Here is a 22,092-nt window from a genome sequence, read left to right as displayed (position 1 = left end):
TCCTCTGTCGTCCCCTTTTCCTCCTGCCTTCAATCTTTCCCAGCATCAGGGTCTTTTCCAGTAAGTCAGTTCTTTGCATTAGGTGACCAAAGTATTGGAGGTTCAGCTTCAGCATCAGTCCTTCCAATGAATATTCAGGACTGATTTCCTTTAGGACGGACTGGTTAGATCTCTTTGCAGTCCAAGGGACTCTCAGGAGTCTTCTCCAACACCACAGTTCAAAAGCATCAATTCTTTGGTGTTCAGCTTTCTTTATGGTCCAACTCTCACATCCATATGTGACTACTGGAAAAACCTTAGCTTTGACTATACAGACCTTTGTTGGCAAAGATATGCTCTGCTTTTTGGTACACTCTTTAGGTTTGTCATAGCTTTTCTTCCAAGGAGTAAGCGTCTTTTAACTTTGTGGCTGCAGTCAACAACCACAGTGATTTTGGAGCCCAAGAAAATATAAGTCTCTCACTGTTGCCATTAAGTGATGGGACCAGATGCCATGATCTTAGTTTTTTGAATGTTGAGTTTAAGCCGGTTTTTCACTCTCCTCTTTCACCTTCACTTTCTCTAGTTCCTCTTCGCTTTCTGACATAAAGGTGGTAGCATCTGCATATCTTGAGGTTATTGATATTTCTCCTGACAATCTTGATACCAGCTTGTGCTTCATCTAGTCTGGCATTTCACATGATGTACTCTGCATATACATTAAATAATATCTCTGTGAATTAAAAGCTTGGGAAATGTCTGTGGGCCCACCCCTTTGATGTCATATTGTCTGCTGATCTATAGAGATAACGTCTTGTCTAATCCCATAATAAATTCAGATGTTTTAATACAGAATTACTCAAATGATTTGGACCACAATCTGCAGTGAAAGAAAGAGTTACTACTTCTGCCTGTGGCAGGAACTGGGGAGGCCACTCAAAGGCTGAGGCACTTGAGGTGGATCTTGGAAGATGAAGAGGACCTTGCTGGATGGATGAGCAGACTCATGCTTCCGTGGTCAAGGGAGAGCATGAACAAAGATGCAAAGGTAAGATGCATCTGCAGTGGGTACTGAGAGTTTGCTGAATTCTTCTGAGCACGGAAGACAAAGAGAGCAGCAAGGAAGGCAAGAATAGAGAAATAAGACTGGGGAGGTTAAGTTGGAGCAGGGTCAGGAAGAGCTTTATAACATATTTAGTCACTTAAGCTTTATCCTGAAAGTAATTGGGAAGTATTTCATCAAATGAAATAGTGCTTAAGAAATTAAAGACAAAGGTCCTCCTAGAAAGATATGAACCGGTGTGACTCTCACAAAGAAGTTAATAACTAAGCATATATCTCTTTTCCCCCTAGCACTCTGCAGAGGAAATTAAGAACAGAGACAGACTTTCTTGCACTATTACTGTGATACAATGATGATACTGGTTCATGATGTACAGCTGGAAGGTAAGACACTGAGCTTTACCCCAGGAACATACTGGGGTGTGGTTTAGGAACTTGGGCTGGGCTGTTGGGACCGCTGGACTCCTCACAGTGACTCTATGCTTTGTGATTGCCAGTCCGACAGGACGCTTACTGGACCTCGGTTTTCTCAACTATAAATGAGGAAGTGAGAGTATATCAGTGATTTATATCAATGATTGGCAAATTTTTTTTTCTCTAAAGGGCTAGATCATAAATACTTAGGACTCGAGGGCTATAAAGTTTCTGTCACAATTTCTCAACTCTGCCATTGCAGCTCAAAAGCAGCCATAGACAATACAGAAATGAGTGAATGTCGGTGTGTCCTAATTAAACTATGTATGGACACTTAAATTTGAATTTTTGAAATTTTCATGTCATATAAAGTACTACTTTTCTTATAATTTTTTTCAACCATTAAAAAAACCTTTCTTAGTTTGCAAGCTAGTGAAAAAACAGGCAGTAGGCTGGATTTTGGCCCATGGGACATTGTTAGTCAATTCCTATTTCTACAAGCCTATTTACTTCTAAAGAAAACATGTAATACTTCTTAAAGTTCAGCAATAGTATATGTTCAACATTTTTTAGATTTAGTAATTTATTTTAAAATATAGCCAATCTGTATTGACAAAACATGCTGGTTGTAAGGGTGTTTGCCTTACAATTATAGAGATTTATTGAAGAATTACACTATAGGGCCAAAATAAAATAACTTGCCTAATACTCCCACCAAGATCACAGAATAGTTTAATGAGAAACTACCTTAACAAGCCATATATTGTCACTCCAAGGGATAAAAGATATTTTTAAAATAAAGCATTAATATATTTTTAAAATGAAGAGTGGTTGAACAGATATTTATGTACTAATTTTCATAGCAGCATTATTCACAAGAGCCAAAAGGTGGAAATAACCCCAATGCCCATGAGTGGATGCATGAATAAACAAAATGCGATAAATATTATTCAATGGAATATTATTCCATCTTAAAAAGGGAATTAAATTATTATACATGCTACAACATGGATAAGCCTTGACATTATGCTAAATGAAAACTGATGGACATAAAATGATCAATGTTGTACATTTCTACTTATATATGGTACTTAAAATGGTCACATTCATAGAGACAGAAAGCAGAATGATAGTTGCTAGGGGCTGGAAGAAGAGGGGAATGGGAAGTTAACATTTAATGGGTGTACTGTTTCAATTTTGGAAGATGAAAAGTTCTGGAGATGAATGAGGGTGATGGTTGCATTATCAGTGTGAATGTACGCCATGCCACTGAACCGTGCATTTAAACATAGCTACAGTGGCAAATTGTATGTTAGCTATATTTTGCTACCACAACAAAAAAGATGGGGAAGAGAACAATGAAATGGCTAACCTAGTATCACACATCACAAAAGGAGGAGCTAAGAATAGACTGCAGGACTAGAGTCTAGTATGGTAGTACGGAATGCTGTGAACCCAAATGACCTTGTCAACTTTACGTCTGTCTTTAGAGCACTTTCCAACCAGGCGTCTGTTCCTGTGTACTCTATTTCAGAGCACATTGTATCATGGAATCTTCATAACTGACATTTTACTGAGGGGGAGACAGAGGTTTCGAGAGGTTCATTGTCAAGAAGCCAGCAGGCAGGGTTAAGAGCAAACCCAGGACGGCACCTCCAAAGCCTCTGTGCTGAACCACCTTGGGACACCGCCTCTCTGAAATTCTGAATCTGCCCCTTTAAGGGTCTCAAAATCCTTGGCCACTGAATACAGCCTTTTGAGTGTAATTCATGCAGCCATTGCTTCCTCTGAAGGAGTGAGGACTTGAGTAACTGCATTTCCTGAGAGTCTGGGTCTGCTGCAGAGGACCTGTGTGCTGTTGGTTTATGGAAAGGCCAGAAGGCTGAGGCCATGTGCTGGCTGATGATACTGTGGGCCAGGCTGATTTGTGTCCTCACTCTCGGTCGAATGACTAATACAGCCCTTTAGCCCACAGATTTCCACCTCAGACGTTTACACGATACCACTAAATAATAAATATGTGCATGTCTTATCTCCCCCACTTGACTGTAAGATAAGGGCAGAAGTTGAGCCTGTTTAATATTTATACTCTCCATAGGATCACCCCATGCAGAGCTCTGCACCAAATAGGCACTCAGCAAATATTTGTTGAATGAATGCATAAATGAATGTTAAATAATCTGCCTCCAGATTTTCCCTTTGTTTCAAATTGTCTCCTCCGTCTGACACATGTAAGCGCTTTCCGTGTCCCTTTCATGGATATTTCAGATGCCCTCAACCATTTTTTTGTGTTCTGGCTGGCTTTTTCTAATCACTGCGGAAACAGACTGGGGGCCAAAAATAGAACCTCCTTGACAACTTCGCAGAGGACTTCCATCCTCAATTCCTAAGGTGGTAATACTGATTCTGTTAGAGCAGAATGGCAGTTTCATGACTGCCACAGTCTTGATTTTTTTTTTTTTTTTTTTTTACCACTGCCTGATGTTTAAAGGGATCAAAATTTTCCCTACATGTGCTTAGTACAAACTGCAATCACCCTTGGAAGGCAGGGTTTGGGACAGATAGAGGAAACGTCATCAAACAGAGGAGTATCAGTTTCTCTTAAGGATGCTTAAAGGTACTTAAAAAGGAGGCAGATTTTCCTCTCTTTGTCTCTACCTCTCTCTCTTCCTCCCTCTTCCACTGCTGTCTCCTTTATTGTTCTCTATCTTTCTTTCCTTCTGGGTTTATGGCAGAGTCAGTGACTCATCTACTTTTTCAAGCCAGGGCATATTATGAAGACACAAGAAAGGAATTGTATAGGCACGTACTCTGACATAATACTGATCCTTTTGGATTAAACTGGGGAAAACCCACAGCAACACACACTGCCTCAATCTAAAATTATCGGTAATCCATGGATGCTGGCACATATGTTCCCAGTATTGCATTATGGGGAATTAGGAGACTGGCTCCTTCTCCAGGGACACTACAAGATAGGAAGATGATGGAACAGATATACAGCTAAGAGAATATCTAAGTGTCAAGTAGTCAATAATAAAATCCACAAGGACTTCCCTGGTGGCTCAGATGGTACAGAATCCACCTGCAATGCAGGAGACTCAGGAGATGTGGGTTCTATCCCTGGGTTGGGAAGATTCCCTGGAGAAGGGAATGGCAACCCACTCCAGTATTTTTGCCTGGAGAATTCCATGGACAGAGGAGTCTGCCAGGCTAACAAAGAGTCAGAACATGAGTAGGGTCACAAAGTGTTGGACACGACTGAGTGAATAACCATCATCATCATAATCAGACTCCTAGTCGTTACAGTTCCCATTTGAAACATATTTGCTATGTGCCAGGCACCATGCTAAGGACTAAGGATGTCACGTGCACACCTCTTGAATCCTAACCATCAACCAAAGGTGCACAGGTGTGCAGAGGCAGTAGGGCATGGTGGGTGGGCCAGGCTCCAGATTCAGATCCCAAGGTCCTGGGTCCAGCTGCGGCCTGGCCTATCCCGGCTGCAGAGAGAGAACCATTTCCCCCAGACATCTGGTTGTTGTATCCAGCCTTTGTTACTGGCAATGGGACTCTTTGAGCACTGATGTCCCTCCCTTTGCTTCTATTTCCTCATCTGTGAAATAAGAATCATCATGGAACTTACTTTATAGAGTTGATGTTAAATGAGAAAAAGTAAGTATCCTGCTTGAAACGGTGCCTGATGTGGAGTCAATGGTCTATGAATATTAGGTTTTATGACCCTGAGGCTCAGAGAGGTTAAATAACTTGCCAGCATTCACTCAATAAATTTATATCAGGACGAGAATTCAAACTCAAACCTGAGTGATCCCAAGACCCGCAGATCTTAACCACTTCAGCATAATGGTAGTTCGGAGAGCAGTAAATCATTATGGATTAGTGTGAAAAGGGGGGAGATTTACAGAGAATGTGAGAGCATTTGAAGGATGGAGTAGAAATTACTGAAAAAGAAATAGAGACTGTTGGCTTTGATAGAGGAAGATCTCTTAAATTAACAAAATGTTCCCCTTTACCAAATACCACCTCTGGGGTTACTTTCTTGTCAACCAGACTCATCTTCCCTCCAGTGAAGAAGACATAGCAGATGAAGGATATGGATCACTAAGGATGGTCTGTAGGTCAAAAACATTTCCTGCCCCTCCATGAATCTCCTGTAGTATCCTGGGCCTTGGTTTCTTCGGCTCTGTTTTATTTAGAACATTTTTTTTTTCTGATTGCACACATATATGGATTTGTTGAAGTACAATTGATTTACAGGATTGTGTTAGTTTCAAATATATTGCATAGTGATTCTTTTGTTTTTTGGTTTCCAGATTTCTTTTGCTCTGTTTTAGATTTTGCTTGCTCAAAGGGTAAAGAATCTGCCTACAATGCAGGAGACACTCAGTCAGGAAAATCCCCTGGAGAAGGGAATGGGCAACCCACTTCAGTATTCTGGCCTGGAGAATCCCATGGACAGAGGAACTTGGCAAGCTGCAGTCCATGGGGTCGCAAGAGTCATACATGACTGAGTGACTAACACTTGCAGTTTTTTCCATGTACATGCATATCAACTTCTATATCTATGTTGAAATGTGACAAATTTGAGAAGCACTCTTTAGCAATGTGAACTATAGGAGGCTGGCTAGCAGTTTAATCTTTGTAGTTCACTGAGTGTCTAATTGTATTTCACAGTTCTAACCTTAAGCTCGGCTACAGTGATGGGCTCCCTTCCCTTTTCCTTCTCCATCCTTTAGTTCTAGAGTCTTTAACAGACTGTGTGGGAGAGGATGACTGGTAATACATGAGGACCAGGGATCTTGGGGAAGGGGAGGTGAGGGAGCAAGGTCGAGGGACTGAGGGAGAGAGAGCACAGGCCTAGCGCAGGCTGTGGATAGGCACTAGGTATACTTGGAGCAGGCAGAGGATGGCCATGCCTTAAATAGACTTAGGAGGCCACTTACCAGAGCACAGTATCCCCTGGTTCTGCATGGAGAAACTTATTCGCATCTGAGGCAGAGAATGGGGAGGATTCGCAATCCACGTTGGATACGTTTTGACTGTTCCATCCCCAGTGACAGCTGTCAGCTGGATTCCATCAGTAAGGGAGCCTGGGTCATGAAGACAGTCCTAAACGGACCGTCTAACCAGTTGACCGTGAAACCATATGGCCTCTCTTGTGCATAGGTCTAAGTGAAAGGAATAAGCCCTTTTGTGCACTATGCACTTCTCCCTTCTCACCAGCACAATATTAGCCCTCTGGAACATTTTCCTACTCTACAAAGTGGCCCTGAAATACACTTGACAATCCTGTAACGATTACATTTTGTTTCTGATCTCTGTTATACCTTCGTTCAAGGTTTCATCATCTCTTGCCTGAACCACAGGAATAAACAACTTATTGGTCTCTGTGTCTTCCCTTCTCTTTGTAACTGATGCTGGAACTGTCTTTCTCAACCACACATCTACAATTGTCATTGTCACCTGCTTTTGTAGTGTCCTTTGGTTTCCTTTTCCCCCTAAATGAAATGTAATATGGAATCTTATATAAAAAACTGAAGCAGCCCTGCTCTGTTGAAGTGGGTGTGGGTGTGGACAGAGTATGGGCACGTTCAGTCTACCTCTTGAAATCATTCACCTCATTGACCTTGACCAGTTTCGGTCCTCTCAGGGGCATCCACAGGATCCTCTAGAACCTGTTTTGAGCATGAGCACCCTCCAGCCTCCTTCTCAGTTCTCCTTCTGCACAGCTTCAACTCCAGAGCACTCATTGTGTGCTCCACCTTTGCACAGGCTGCCTCTTTTTTCTGGAATGCTCTACACCTTGTCTCTATCCAATGATCTCCTCTGATCTTTTGAGAAGGAGTTCGGATGTCACCTCCTCTTAGAACCATCACAAAATCCCTGTGAAGGGATTGGTCCACCCTTTGGGTTCTCCCTGCCCGTCTCTGAGTCACCATTTACTACCTTGTCTTGCAATTTTTAATTTGCATCTGTATCATCCGTCACTCAGCTCTCAAAGAGCCCTTGTCTTATTGTGTATGTTCCCTTATATCCTATCTCCAAGCCTAGTGCTTGTCCGTTGCTGCTGCTGCTACTGCTAAGTCGCTTCAGTAGTGTCCGACTCTGTGAGACCCCATAGACGGAAGCCCACCAGGCTCCCCCGGCCTTGGGATTCTCCAGGCAAGAATACTGGAGTGGGTTGCCATTGCCTTCTCCGAGTGCTTATCTGTGCTGCTAAGTTGCTTCAGTCGTGTCCGACTCTGTGCGACCCCATAGACGGAAGCCCACCAGGCTCCCCTGGCCTTGGGATTCTCCAGGCAAGAATACTGGAGTGGGTTGCCATTTCCTTCTCCAATGCATGAAAGTGAAAAGTGAAAGGGAAGTTGCTCAGTTGTGTCCGACTCTTAGTGACCCCATGGACTGTGGCCTACCAGGCTCCCCCGTCCCTGGGATTTTCCAGGCAAGAGTACTGGAGTGGGGTGCCATTGCCTTCTCTGGTGCTCGTCTGTAGCCAGTTGTAAATGATCATCATTGATTAAATGGGGAAAATCAGTGCACTTAGCCCACTTTGGAGTCAAAGAGTATCTTGAGTCTCAGAGAATTTAGCAAATTTGGTGAAAATCAGTGAATGTTTTCTTTAGTCTTTGTGGAATAAACCAACACTGTGGTTTTGTCCTTTAAACCATATCTAGATAAAATGGACTTTTAAGGCTACATTTTCAGTCAAGATGTCCAGAATCAAACGAAACGGAAGAAAATGGTTCCCCAGCATTTCTGGGAAATGATCCCACTTCTCTGTCAAGGCCCAGCTCACACATCATCTTCTCCCTGGGGCTTTAGTTGGCTTCTCATTCCCGTGTTTGTCTCTTTTTATTTAACTCTTCTAATGATGATTGGCTCTACTGTATAACCCATTCTCTAATTCCCTACCCTGGACTCAGTCAGTGTTGTGAGTTAAAATATGTTGATCTGGGAAACCAAAAGCTGTGTCTTGTGGCTCTTTCCACTCTGTATTTTCTGTTAAGCAACAAAGGAGTTGAATCTCCTAGGGCTTTTTTTTTTTTTTTGGCCTTAGCCTTTCCCCTGCAAAAAATCAGAGGAAGAAGGCTTACTGGAACATATGCCATTTGTTAATTTGAGCACGTGGTTCTTCTTTAGAAATCTTTTAGGAAGGTAATGATTACCATTCAAAAAAAGATTATTTAGCATCTTCTACATTTCAAGGATGTAGCAGAATTTAACAAAGGGCAAAAGATGTCTTTGCCAAGAGCATCCAATAATGGGCATCATTTGGTGTGCAAAAGAAAGCACCAGGTGGGGTGAGCCAGGTGGTCTGTAACAGGAATGCTCACTTTTTCTCTGGTAGGCCAGATGCTGGGAGCTGGAAGAGAAGGAGAGTTGGAAAATGGGAATCTTGATAGGGATGGAAGTCCTGCCAATTTGGTAGCAGGTGCTGATACCCAAGGCAAGAAAAAGTGAAAGTGAAAGTCGCTCAGTTGTGTCCGACACTTTGTGACTCCTTGGGCTATACAGTCCATGGAATTCTCCCGGCCAGAATACTAGAGTGGGTAGCCTTTCCTTTCTCCAGGGGATCTTCCCAACCCAGGGATTAAACCCAGTTCTCCCACATTGCAAGCAGATTCTTTACCAGTTGAGCCACAAGGGGAGAAATTGATGGTAAAAAAATTTCCCCTGTGGAGATGGCTGAGGAACTGCAAGTACACGATTCTCTTTCATCTGATATTCAGTTGTTTATTATTCCACGGGAGGCTAGTTCCTCTTCATTCTTCCCAAACATTCAGAAGAGTCTGTTGTGCACAATGGCTTTTTCATTAGCGGTGTATTTTGGAAGAAATGAAGCCCAAGGTGGCTGCATATAGCACAGGAAGAAGGAGAGAAGTCACAGGAGAAGGACAATTAAGTAGGGATCAAGAATTCAGAAGAAGCAGGAAGTCTGAGCAAGAGGTAACCAGGATGCTACCTCTGGGGGACCTCTGGGGGATACCCCGGAATCTGGAGGAGCGGGCTGTACATCTCCCAGTTCATGGATTGAAGACGCCAACTATTTCACTTGGATGTTAAAGGAAGAGGCACTTCTTTCCTTTCAGGCAACAAAAGGGATGTACTGTATTGCAGAAGAACGTGTGTGCTTTCTTACTAGCAGGGCTATTTTAAGACATCTCTAAATCCTGGGCATCTTGATTTTGGAGGGCTCAAGTCATATTGTCACAATAAATATAACTCTGTATTTTGTTGTATAAATGTGAAGCCATCTTGGTAATCTTGTTTTAATATTATTATACATTCTTGACATAATTATTAATTTACCTTTTATAGTGGGTTTTTTTTTCTTGACCCAACACATTTCTTAAGATCAGATCTTAAATATTTTAATGTACCTTTGCAAAGCTTATGAGCCTTCAGCCCTGTGCTTGCTTTAGCTAATGGATAAAATGTTCATATATGAAAGTAAGCTCTTTCTTGAAGAGGTAAAGCCAGTTCCCAAAGAAGTGTTATCAGCTTACCTTGACAAACACAGATATTTCACTCACATCCAAAAATGACTTAGACCCTGAGTTTACAAATAGGATTTCAGTAGGTTAATTAAAATAGCATAGAAATAATTTTTAGTGTAGGTCTTTATCTCTAAGCCTTTTGGTTATCAATTAGGGTCTTGTTTCTAATTAAAAAGCAAAACAAAGCAATACGTACAGTAATTAGTAAATGAAAACCGTCAAAGTAAACCTCAAGGCCTGATAAGAACTGTATAATTTTTTTAAGCATTTTTGTGTCAAGAGACTATTCAAAGTACAGGTTTTATAGATATTTTCCTTTTAAAGAGAATTCTCTTAGCTAATCAGATGCTGTGCGGCCTTGCCTTTAATTTTATCTGGCCAAGCTTCCCGCCATCTGTTTTCCCATAATGCTCTCACTCTCTCCTCCAGATGTTTGGCACAGCATCTCAACTTGATGTCTATTTCTTCTTGTTCCCCTTCACCTCACATGAACCTTCCAAGTCGTAATTCTTTAGAAATAGACACAAGGAGCTTTATTTCAAATCACCATTTTTACTTAAGGAGTTCCATCTCCAAGGTCAGTAGAAGTCAAAAAAATTTCTTATTGTAGAATTCCTTGGCTATGTGCATTTTTTAAAACGAAAGGAAGAAAAGAAACCAGAAGCATAAGATTGTTAAGCAATATCCTCATGTTCACATAAGCCAGGGACTCAGGAATAGGAATTAAACATCAAGAATTTTACTTTTGATTCTTTTTTAACATTTGATTTACTGAAAACTGAAGCTATTCTATCAGTCACTTGGCAGCTTCAACTTTGATCAATGCCTCTATTCAATAGGGGGTCAAATACCTGAAGGGAAATAAAAGAATTCTCTGGAACATATGGCAGGGAAAGGATCATTTGTGTGTGCCTGCTAAAAGACAAATGACTCGCGTTCTCAGCTCCCATACTGTGGCCGTTCTCTGCCGCTCAGCTCATCATAGACAATCTTGGGCTCCAGCTAATCTGCTGCTTTTCAAAGCAAGCTAAATGGAAATAAAGGTTTAAATATCTGGAAACGAAGTTATGATTTAAGAAAAAAAAAATCTAGCAGTCTGAAAAAATTTTCCTGACAAAGTGTACAGCATGTTAGGAAAATTCTTTTCTGAGACCACCTGCTGATATTCTATTTTATAACTAGAGAGAATACAGCCTTCTGGCCAAAACTTAGATAGAACTATAGCTTTTGGAAGAGGAAGGAAAAAATTACCCTAAACCTCATTGAGAACAGAAGTCGTTTTCATGGTACAAACAAATCTACAAGCTAGAAAAGCTCTCCTTGCTATCTTTTGAAAATGTTTTGTCCTTAATGTCTCATGTGTACCCTCTATTCTACATTTACTGCTGAAATCTAGGTCAAGTCATTATCAGCTCATGCTGCGCCTGGGCCATGGCCTCAACACATATCTCCCCACTTCCAGGCTCACTCAATTGCATTTATCTATCCTACTTGAACTCCTTCCAACAAGAACCCTGCATTGGTTTAGGAAAGATATCTCACAAGGTATTGGGGAAGAAGACAAAGCACCAAAGACCCACCCAAGTATATGGATTCGTGTCAGAAAGGGAGTCAAGATGTGGACAGAGCTAGAGTCTATCATACAGCGTGAAATAAATCAGAAAGAGAAAAACAAGTATTACATATTAACTCAGGTATGTGGAATCTAGAGAACTGGTACAGATGAATTAGTTCCAGGGCAGGATAGAGATGCAGACATAACAAACAGAAGTGTGGACATGGCGGGGAAGGGGAGCGTGGGATGAATTGGGAGAGTGGCATTGGCATATGCCAACACCATGGGTAGTATAGCTGCTAGGAAGCTGCTGCATAGCACAGGGAGCTCAGCTTGGTGCTTTGTGGTGACCTAGAGAGGTGGGATGTGGTGGGGAGGGAGGTCCAAGGCGGAGGGCGTTTATGTATACATATTGCTGATTGACTTCTTTGTACAGCAGAAACTAACACAACATTGTGAAGAATGATATTCCAATAACTTTTTTTAAAAGAGCTTCGATCTATTTATGTGAGAATTATCTGGAAATAAGCTCAGGAGGTTGTTTCAAGAATGAACTGTGATAACGTGTAAAAAAATCTGTACCTTGCTTCTCACACTATAGACACTTAATGAGTCTTATCTGCCACTCCCTGTCTCTTGTGAAGTTTTCTTGCCACACCCTTCGTCTTGTGGATTTTTCTTGCCACACTCTTTGTCTCTTGTGAATTTTTGCCTCTACTGGTCCTTTTACATGATTTGCTCTCCTCTGCCAAGTTCAAAGTCTACCTATTTTGAAATACTATCATACATTATCACATCTGGCCTAGTATTCTGATTAATAATGGCTCTCCCATCTCCTCTTACATATTGTAAACATCCTAAGAACATGCATCTTTATATTCCTTGTAGCATTTTAAAAGTTTGCAAATAGTGTATGCTCCATATTTATTGAACAAATTCTCACGGTTTACCAAAACTCTCAACACGATTTTCAATCATAAACATTTAAATTTAATCCATTAAGATCTAAAACATCAGGTGGAATTTCTCTACTAAACATTTCTCACCCAGTTTCTAAGGATCACATCTTAAATAACAAGCCATATTCCCTTGAAGATGTCTATTCCTTCCAAGGTCATCACCAGTACAATGTTTTGACATAAATCAAGTCAATAATATAAGACTGAATAGAACTTATTTTAAGCTCCACACAAATGAAGAAAGAAAAATAAAAATCCCTTGAAAAAGAGCTGCCAAACATTGGGCAGCCTGCTAATGTTAAAAAAAAAAATGAGATGTTTCTTTTCACCATCCCTAAATTATTGAGATGGCAGGTGTGCCTGTTTTATGTTGTTGCTTATGTTTGTGATTGAGAAGTAAACTTTGCCTGTAGCCAGTTAATCATCTGAGCCTTTTGGAAAACTTAATTGAGAGGTCATTATTTGCTTTGCTTCCTTCTTCCTCCGCATCTCCACAGCATATCAGCAATCACAGTGATGCATCACTCTGCTGGTAATTCATACCGTATATTCAGAACCACAGATCATGGCTGTTTCAGACCTGCCAGATGTTCCAAGTCTCTTGCTGCAATTAAGTTCCAACACAGCCCAATTTGAAAGAGATGGAGAAACCACAGTTCTAATTAAGAATATTCATGAGTTTGCACCTTGGAAAGCCAGAAATCACATAATGTCCCAGAGTGGACAATATCCTTTCCTTTGAGAAGACAGAAAAAATGCAATTTAAAATAAGTCACCAGATATGCACTAGGGGAAGCTCTGAAGTGAAACAAAAGGTGTGGGATTGAATGAACTATTTGAACTCTCAGCTAAACCTGCCTTAATAAGAATTTAAAGGGCTAGATCAGGGCTCCTAACACTGACCATGCATTATCATCTGAGAAACTTAAAAAAGAAAATCACCCTTGCCTGGGTCCACTGCAGAGCTAGTCTAGATCAAGAAGAAGAAACAGTGTTGTTGTGAGCATTCCCATCTCCACACACGAGTCACCGCTAGACTGTTGCTATGGTAACCACAAACGTGTTCTTCTTAGACATTTAAAATGAGAACTCAAGGCATCTTCAGCTGGACTAGAAACAGGTGCCAGCATTTGAAGTGGGCTCAGCCAACCAAATTAGGCAAGGCTGAGACTTTCTGTTACACCTACGATAAGTGATCAGAGGTTCCTGACAGCATCTTCAGAAGAAATATAGGAAATGATCTTCATTATGATACTTGCCTGAGGTGGTAGAGTTCACACTTTGTGAACCATCTTATGTTGAGTGTGTTGTGATCCCTGGGATTAGAATCCTTGAAAAGATATTAAAACACAATATGGTGAGTTAAGGGATCAGGATTCAGTGTCTGTCATTAATTAGCTGTGAGATGGGCAAATTATTCCAATTTTGGGGGTAATGATCTCCTTACCTAATAAAAAGTTTCAAGGGGCAATTTTAGGGGTTCAAGGGGCCTTAGAGGCAGTTGCTTTATCCTACAGTGGACATCTATTGTTTTGAACTTTCAAACTCCACTTTCCCTTTATTCTATAGCTGACCCTTGGTTTTTCTCTGGAAATCAATCTTCCCTCACTCTCAGGCTATGTAGGTATTGACTCTACTCCTGGCTCCAAAGCACAGCATTGCACCTAGGTCTGGCCAGCTGAAACACTGCATTCCCTATTCATACAGTGAGTGATTTAGGAATATGACTCAAGTCAATCAAATTCAATGAAATTCAGTTGTGGGATTTTTTTTTTCTGGCGCTATGATGAGCGATAAACTCTTTTCTCTGGGTTTTAAGTTTTAGGAAGTAAGCTTGGAGCTGAGAGGAGAGATCTTGTCATCATAGTGGGATAACATGCCCGAAGATGAAGCCAACACCATACAAATTAGAGCTAATAAAAGGAGAGCTATCATTCCCTGGTGGCATAATTTAAAGCTCCTAGATCCAGCTATACCTGAAGCTGTTATGCCCGTTTCAGTAGTATAAATCAATAAAGCCTCCCCTCTTGTAAATTAAGCCAGTTTGAATTGGATTTCTTTTACTGGCATCCAAAAGAGTTCTGATCAATACCAACCCCTCATTTTATAGGCTTTGGAAAATGACACCAAATGTGGTGACTTGTCCAGATGTAGATAAAGTCAGAGGCAAGATTAGAACCAGCTTCTGAGCTTTCCAGTTCAAACACTTTCAAAATACATCTAAACCTTGAATTTACAAAAAAAAAAGAAAGAAAGTGCTGACTTCTTGGAAATTTCTGTTTAATTGACTCTTTCCTCTGTTCCAGTAATATTACTGTTTGTAATTCTTGAGTGATTTATTTTCTTGCAGCCTTTTGCTGTCTCTGAATTCACTTATTTTGTAACTAGTGTACCTACTAACCAAGTTAATGAGAAACAAACCTGGCAACAATCCACCACTCAAATTGTTATTTTGGTGCAGTTGAGAACAACTAAACAATAGGTTGTCTGAATTTATATTTTTCAACAGACTTATTTTTCAAATCTATTTTTCAGTAGATTTTTCAAAATGATGTAGCACTGAGACCTTAATTTCCCATTAGAGGCAGAAGAGATGGATATCTTTAAAAGGAAGAATTCAGAATTAGGGCTTACTATTTTGCTAAATGTGAAATGCCAGACTGGATGAAACACAAGCTGGAATCAAGATTGCCAGGAGAAATATCATCAACCTCAGATATACAGATGATAGATGATAACACTCTAATAGCAGAAGGCAAAGAGGAACTAAAGAGCCTTTTGATGAGGATGAAAGAGGAGAGTGAAAAAGCTGGTTTAAAACTCAACATTCAAAAAACTAAGATTATGGTATCCACTGCCATCACTTTAAACAAATAGAGAAAAAGTAGAACCGGTGACAGGTTTTATTTTCTTGGACTCCAAAATCACTGTGGATGGTGACTACAGCCATGAAATTAAAAGATTCTTGCTCGTTGGGAGGAAAGCTATGACAAACCTAGACAGCGTATTAAAAAAGCAGAGACATCACTTTGCCAACAAAGATCCGTATAGGTTTTTCCAGTAGTTATATACAAGAGTGAGAGTTGGACCATAAAGAAGGCTAAGTGCCAAAGAATTGATGCTTTGGAATTGTGGTGCTGAAGAAGACTCTTGAGAGTCCCTTGGACAGCAAGGAAATTAAACCAGTCAATGTTAAAGGAAATCAACCCTGAATAGTCAGTGGAAGGACTGATGCTGAAGCTGAAGCTCCAGTCCTTTGGCCACCTGATGTAAAGAGCCGACTCATTGGAAAAGACCCTGATGCTGGGAAAGATTGAAGGCAAAAGGAGACCGGATGGAAGAGGATGAAGTGGTTACATAGCATGACTGACTCAATGCACATGAATTTGAGCAAACTTAGGGGATAGTAAGTGAAGGACAGGGGAGCCTGGTGTGCTGCAGTCCATGGGGTCACAAAGAGTAAGACACAATTTAGCGACTGAACAACACAACAATTTTGCTAAAAATTGATTTCCATCAACCGTTATTTTCAATCTGTAGCTAGTGAATTAAAAGCCAAATAATTAAATATTTTGCAAAACAGCGAATTCAGCTTAAGATCTTCATTCTACATAAACTGTGTATTCCAATCACCCATGACCCCTCTATTTCACGTGTAAATTGAACCCTTATGAATTTTTCTTCCCCATTGAACCCTGAGCCTTTATATGTCAGGGATCTTATTTTAAACATTTCCAAGTCTCATGAACACTCAGTCACTATGCACTGTACGTGTGCATAGAGTGGTGGTTAGGACACATGGCTGTTTCCAGTTTATTACTCAAAACATTGAATTAGCATGCTTGCTACGACTGTCTCTGTGATCTGGTATCAAGTTCATTTGTATGTTATTAGTATGTGTGAGAAGAGTTTGTAATATATTCAAACTAATTTCATGTTTTGAAAGTTTCTGCATGGACCATTTTTAGTCAAGCAGAATCTCGTGGGATTTTAGACCCTGAAGTATCAGATCTAATTGTTATATTTTAATTTTCTTGTCTTCAATAAGCATCTAGAAATGAAATTCTGAGTGGATTGACACTCAGGGGCTGTGTGAACTGTAAGAATGTACATTCTCAAATCTTCTCAAGTCTTACTTGCTATCCTTCCAATTTATCTCACATCATCTGGGGTAGAGAAAGTGTGAACCTTTTTCATTTGACACACCTGGAGGTACTGAAACCAACCAAAGAGAGACTAGACTGAGGAACACTATGGAGTTTTATGTTGTCACAGATACATGTAAATTTCTCAAGTTCTACCTCATTCAGAATAGAGAGATTGGGAATGCTTTTTCATCCAGAAAGGAATGACATTAAATTTATGGGTTTGGATCTATTAATATTTATCTTTTAAACTAAAGAAAGAAATCAGAGCAATGTTTATTTAAAACATAAGAGAACACATCCAAATAGCTTTTACTAGAGGGTTCATTTTCTTTTTCCATTTAAAAGTGAAATATTATATTAAAATTTGCATATTAATGTCAAAGGAGAGAGAGGCCAGATCTCCATGTGATAGCTCATTCAATCCTTACAATACCCCTAAAAACATGAATATTATTATCCACATTTTACCAATGAAATACCATCTTTATGGAGGTGAAGTCAATGGTCCATGGTCATGTAGCCAGTGAGCTACTGAACTGGATGGAGGTCAGGCGTGCTTGCCTCACAGTTTCTGTCCTGACCACTCTGTTGCACAGCTTTCACAACATGGTCTCAACAACTTGAGAAGACCTTTGTGTATGAGCTGCAGGCTGTTCAGCTACATGCTTCACACTGTTACCTCCATCAGTGCTTGTGACTACTCTGTGACTGAGATGTTACTATCTGGACTTTGGAGATCAGGGAAGCGGCCTGGGTAACTTGCCCAAGGTCACAGAGCTCACACACGTGGCAGAACTATGCTATTAGACACCACGCCTTCCTTCAGCTCATGTTTATTACACACGGCCTCTGTGCCAGGGTAAGAAGGAAATGCATAAATTCTGTTTTAGCTACTTTAAATATTAGTAAAATATTTTTTGAATGAAGGTATTGACTCATGCAAAAACTAAAAAACAGACATCATCAAAGCATTAGTATTTCTGAAACCTGACTTTAGGCCCCCTGCAGGGCCTTCCAGCACCTCCCTGGAACATTCTGAGAGTTTCTGAGCTGAGTTTAATCCATGTGCTTTGGAATTTAGGGGGCTTCCCTTGTAGCTCACTCGGGAAAGAATCTGCCTGCAGTGCGGGAGACCAGGGTTCAATCCCTGGGTTGGGAAGATGCCCTGGAGAAGGAAATGGCAACCCACTCCAGTATCCTAGCCTGGAAAATCTCATGGACAGAGGAGCATGGTGGGCTGTAGTCCATGGGGTCACAAAGAGTCAGGCACGACTGAGTGACTAACACTTAACACTTGAAATTTAGGTCTTGTTCAGTTCAGTTCAGTAGATCAGTCGTGTCTGACTTTTTGTGACCCCATGAATCGCAGCATGCCAGGCCTCCCTGTCCATCACCAACTCCCAGAGTTCACTCAAGCTCACGTCCATTGAGTCAGTGATGCCATCCAGCCATCTCATCCTCTGTCGTCCCCTTCTCCTCCTGCCCCTAATCCCTCCAAGCATCAGGGTCTTTTCCAATGAGTCAACTCTTCGCATGAGATGGCCAAAGTATTAGAGTTTCAGCTTTAACATCAGTCCTTCCCATAAGCACCCAGGACTGATCTCCTTTAGAATGGACTGGTTAGATCTCCTTGCAGTCCAAGGGACTCTCAAAAATCTTCTCCAACACCGCAGTTCAAAAGCATCAATTCTTTGGTGCTCAGCTTTCTTCACAGTCCAACTCTCACATCCACACATGACCACTGGAAAAACCATAGCCTTGACTAGATGGACCTTTGTTGGCAAAGTAATGTCTCTGCTTTTCAATATGCTATCTAGGTTGGTCATAACTTTCCTTCCAAGGAGTAAGCGTCTTTTAATTTCATGGCTGCAATCACCATCTGCAGTGAGTTTGGAGCCCAAAAAAATAAAGTCTGACACTGTTTCCACTGTTTCCCCATCTATTTCCCATGAAGTGATGGGACCAGATGCCATGATCTTCGTTTTCTGGATGTTGAGCTTTAAGCTAGCTTTTCCACTCTCCTCTTTCACTTTCATCAAGAGGCTTTTTAATTCCTCTTCACTTTCTACCATAAGGGTGGTGTCATCTGCATATCTGAGGTTATTGATATTTCTCCCGGCAATCTTGATTCCAGCTTGTGCTTCTTCCAGCCCAGAGTTTCTCATGATGTACTCTGCAGATAAGTTAAATAAGCAGGGTGACAAGATACAGCCTTGATGTACTCCTTTTCCTATTTGGAACCAGTCTGTTGTTCCATGTCCAGTTCTAACTGTTGCTTCCTGACCTGCATATAGGTTTCTCAAGAGGCAGGTCAGGTGGTCTGGTATTCCCATTTCTTTCAGAATTTTCCACAGTTTATTGTGATCCACACAGTCAAAGGCTTTGGCATAGTCAATAAAGCAGAAATAGATGTTTTTCTGGAACTCTCTTGCTTTTTCCATGATCCAGCAGATGTTGGCAATTTGATCTCTGGTTCCTCTGCCTTTTCTAAAACCAGCTTGAATATCAGGAAGTTCACGGTTCATGTATTGCTGAAGCCTGGTTTGAAGAATTTTGAGCATTACTTTACTAGCATGTGAGATGAGTACAATTGTGTGGTAGTTTGAGCATTCTTTGGCATTGCCTTTCTTTGGGATTGGAATGAAAACTGACCTTTTCCAGTCCTGTGGCCACTGCTGAGTTTTCCAAATTTGCTGGCATATTGAGTGTAGCACTTTCACAGCATCATCTTTCAGTATTTGAAATAGCTCAACTGGAATTCCATCACCTCCACTAGCTTTGTTCGTAGTGATGCTTTCTAAGGCCCACTTGACTTCACATTCCAGGATGTCTGGCTCTAGGTGAGTGATCACACCATCGTGATCATCTGGGTCATGAAGATCTTTTTGTACAGTTCTTCTGTGTATTCTTGCCACCTCTTTTTAATATCTTCTGCTTCTGTTAGGTCCATACCATTTCTGTCCTTTATCGAGCCCATCTTTGCATGAAGTGTTCCCTTGGCATCTCTAATTTTCTTGAAGAGATCTCTAGTCTTTCCCATTCTGTTGTTTTCCTCTATTTCTTTGCATTGATTGCTGAGAAAGGCTTTCTTATCTCTCCTTGCTATTCTTTGGAACTCTGCATTCAGATGCTTATATCTTTCCTTTTCTCTTTTGCTTTTCACTTCTCTTCTTTTCACAGCCATTTGTAAGGCCTCCCCAGACAGCCATTTTGCTTTTTTGCATTTCTTTTCCATGGGGATGGTCTTGATCCCTGTCTCCTGTACAATGTCATGAGCCTCATTCCATAGTTCATCAGGCACTCTATCAGCTCTAGTCCCTTAAATCTATTTCTCACTTCCACTGTACAATCATAAGGGATTTGATTTAGGTCATACCTGAATGGTCTAGTTGTTTTCCCTAGTTTCTTCAACTTCAGTCTGAATTTGGCAATAAGGTGTTCACGATCTGAGCCATAGTCAGCTCCTGGTCTTGTTTTGCTGACTGTATAGAGCTTCTCCATCTTTGGCTGTAAAGAATATAATCAATCTGATTTCGGTGTTGACCATCTGGTGATGTCCATGTGTAGAGTCTTCTCTTGTGTTGTTGGAAGAGGGTGTTTGCTATGACCAGTGCGTTCTCTTGGCAAAACTCTATTAGCCTTTGCCCTGCTTCATTCCGTATTCCAAAGCCAAATTTGCCTGTTACCCCAGGTGTTTCTTGACTTCCTACTTTTGCATCCCAGTCCTTTATAATGAAAAGGACATCTGTTTGGGGTGTTAGTTCTAAAAGGTCTTGTAGGTCTTCATAGAACTGTTCAACTTCAGATTCTTCAGCATTACTGGTCTTGCTAGACTTGGCTTACACCCTGGGCTAAAAGAAATCACTGTCTTCCTTTCCGGTCTCTTTCAGGCCCTCCCTCACCAGTTCTCTCCTGCAGAGGAGAGGCTTGACCCTCTGATGCCCACCCACTTGCCCCCTCACCCTCATTCTGTTTGTCTTCTTTCTTCTGCTGCCAGGCACCTCCAGGAAGAAGCTTATTTCAGCTGCTTCTGTTTCCACACCTCCCAGTTCTTCCTTAAGTCCCTCAACTACCATTATTCTCACCCAAACCCTGTAGGTTCAAAGTCACCCGTGACCCCGATCACTAATCTAAGTATTCTTTCCTAGTCATCTCCACCAACTTCTGACTGGATCAAGTCCAGGTCTGATTCCCCTTGTTCTCTGCAGTCTTTGGGCTTGGAACAAAATTCTGCTTTCCTTTCTTATAACTCTGATATAAACAGCTTTGCTTCAGCAAAACTGGTTGATTCCATATTTCCTGAAGGTATTTTACACATTTTTGTGTTAGACAAACATAGCTATTTTCTTTTCTTGTCTTTTTGGTTGGGTGTGGGCAGGGAGCAAATCATTTTTAATTTTATTTTTTTTTTTTTTTTTTTACAAATACACTGAAGAATCATGCAGCGCTGTCAGTGCTGGATGCAATCTTGGGCCACAAGTCTGCACACTCCTCAGTGTCTGGTCCTGTGACAGCAGAACCTTTCATTTCTCCCTTATTGTTTACTGTGTATGATTCCTATGTCATCTTCAAAATAAAGAAACACACTGTCTTTTCTCCAGTATGACTTTCATTGTTGAATTACCACTGCTGGATGTACCTTCTTTCTGAACTCTGGTTGGCTTTTATTCACTGTGGCTATCTCCATCTCACCCACACCAGCAGCAGGAAGTCTATTTAGTCATCTCTTGTTCTCTTTCACAGAGATGATATACAAATTTTTGGCTCCTGTGTTGCCAGCATGGTTGGTCATGGCTCCAACTGGAAGAGACAAGGAAATCTGGAATTTTGCACCAGAGGAGTTACCATGTCCCTACTTTGACATCTTGAATGCCAGAAAGAGATAAAACGCAGCAATTTTCCTATTGGGTAGATGCAGTATGGCTTAGAGTACCAGTATAAAGGCCCAAATGGTAGAGAAAAGTGAGGCTTCTGTTAAACAAATCAGAATTTTTCTATCAGAAAGTCTAAAAAGAAGCATCCTTGATTTCAACACACATAGATGATCTGTACTTTAGAGATCAAGTTGTGTGAGTATGTTTTCATTACCTTGGGGGTGAGTTGATATATTTTTCAGTATTTAGTGTTTGAATCTCTTGAATGTCCCTAATTCGATCTAAGACTTTGGGATGGTTTTCTAACACATTGAGACTCAATTACCTCATATATAAAATGGAGGTGATTACGGTCCCTGCCCCATAGTATTGTTTGGAGAACTAAAGAAATAACGCACATAAAATGCTTAGCGTAGAGGTGTTTGGTAAATGCTAGTTATTATAGTTGTTGCCCTTAGAGCTGCTCATATGCATGCCTCACATATCATACCAAATGTATTACTTTCCTGTAGGTGCTGTGACAGATTATCACAACCATGCTGGCTTGAAACAATAGAAATATATTCTCCCACAGTTCTGGAG

At 40.9% G+C, this 22,092-nt stretch overlaps 1 pseudogene; it reads right to left on the bottom strand.

Annotated features, from left to right (window-relative positions):
* Positions 1-21,073: 21,073 nt before the first annotated feature.
* LOC102267900 (large ribosomal subunit protein uL14-like) lies at positions 21,074-21,500 on the bottom strand (annotated as a pseudogene).
* Positions 21,501-22,092: the final 592 nt, after the last annotated feature.

Source organism: Bos mutus, chromosome 2 (assembly GCF_027580195.1).
Source record: "Bos mutus isolate GX-2022 chromosome 2, NWIPB_WYAK_1.1, whole genome shotgun sequence".
In the NCBI taxonomy this organism is placed as follows: Eukaryota; Metazoa; Chordata; class Mammalia; order Artiodactyla; family Bovidae; genus Bos; species Bos mutus.
The sequence above is the reverse complement of the archived record's forward strand: the minus strand, read 5'-3'. Positions and strand labels throughout refer to the sequence as shown.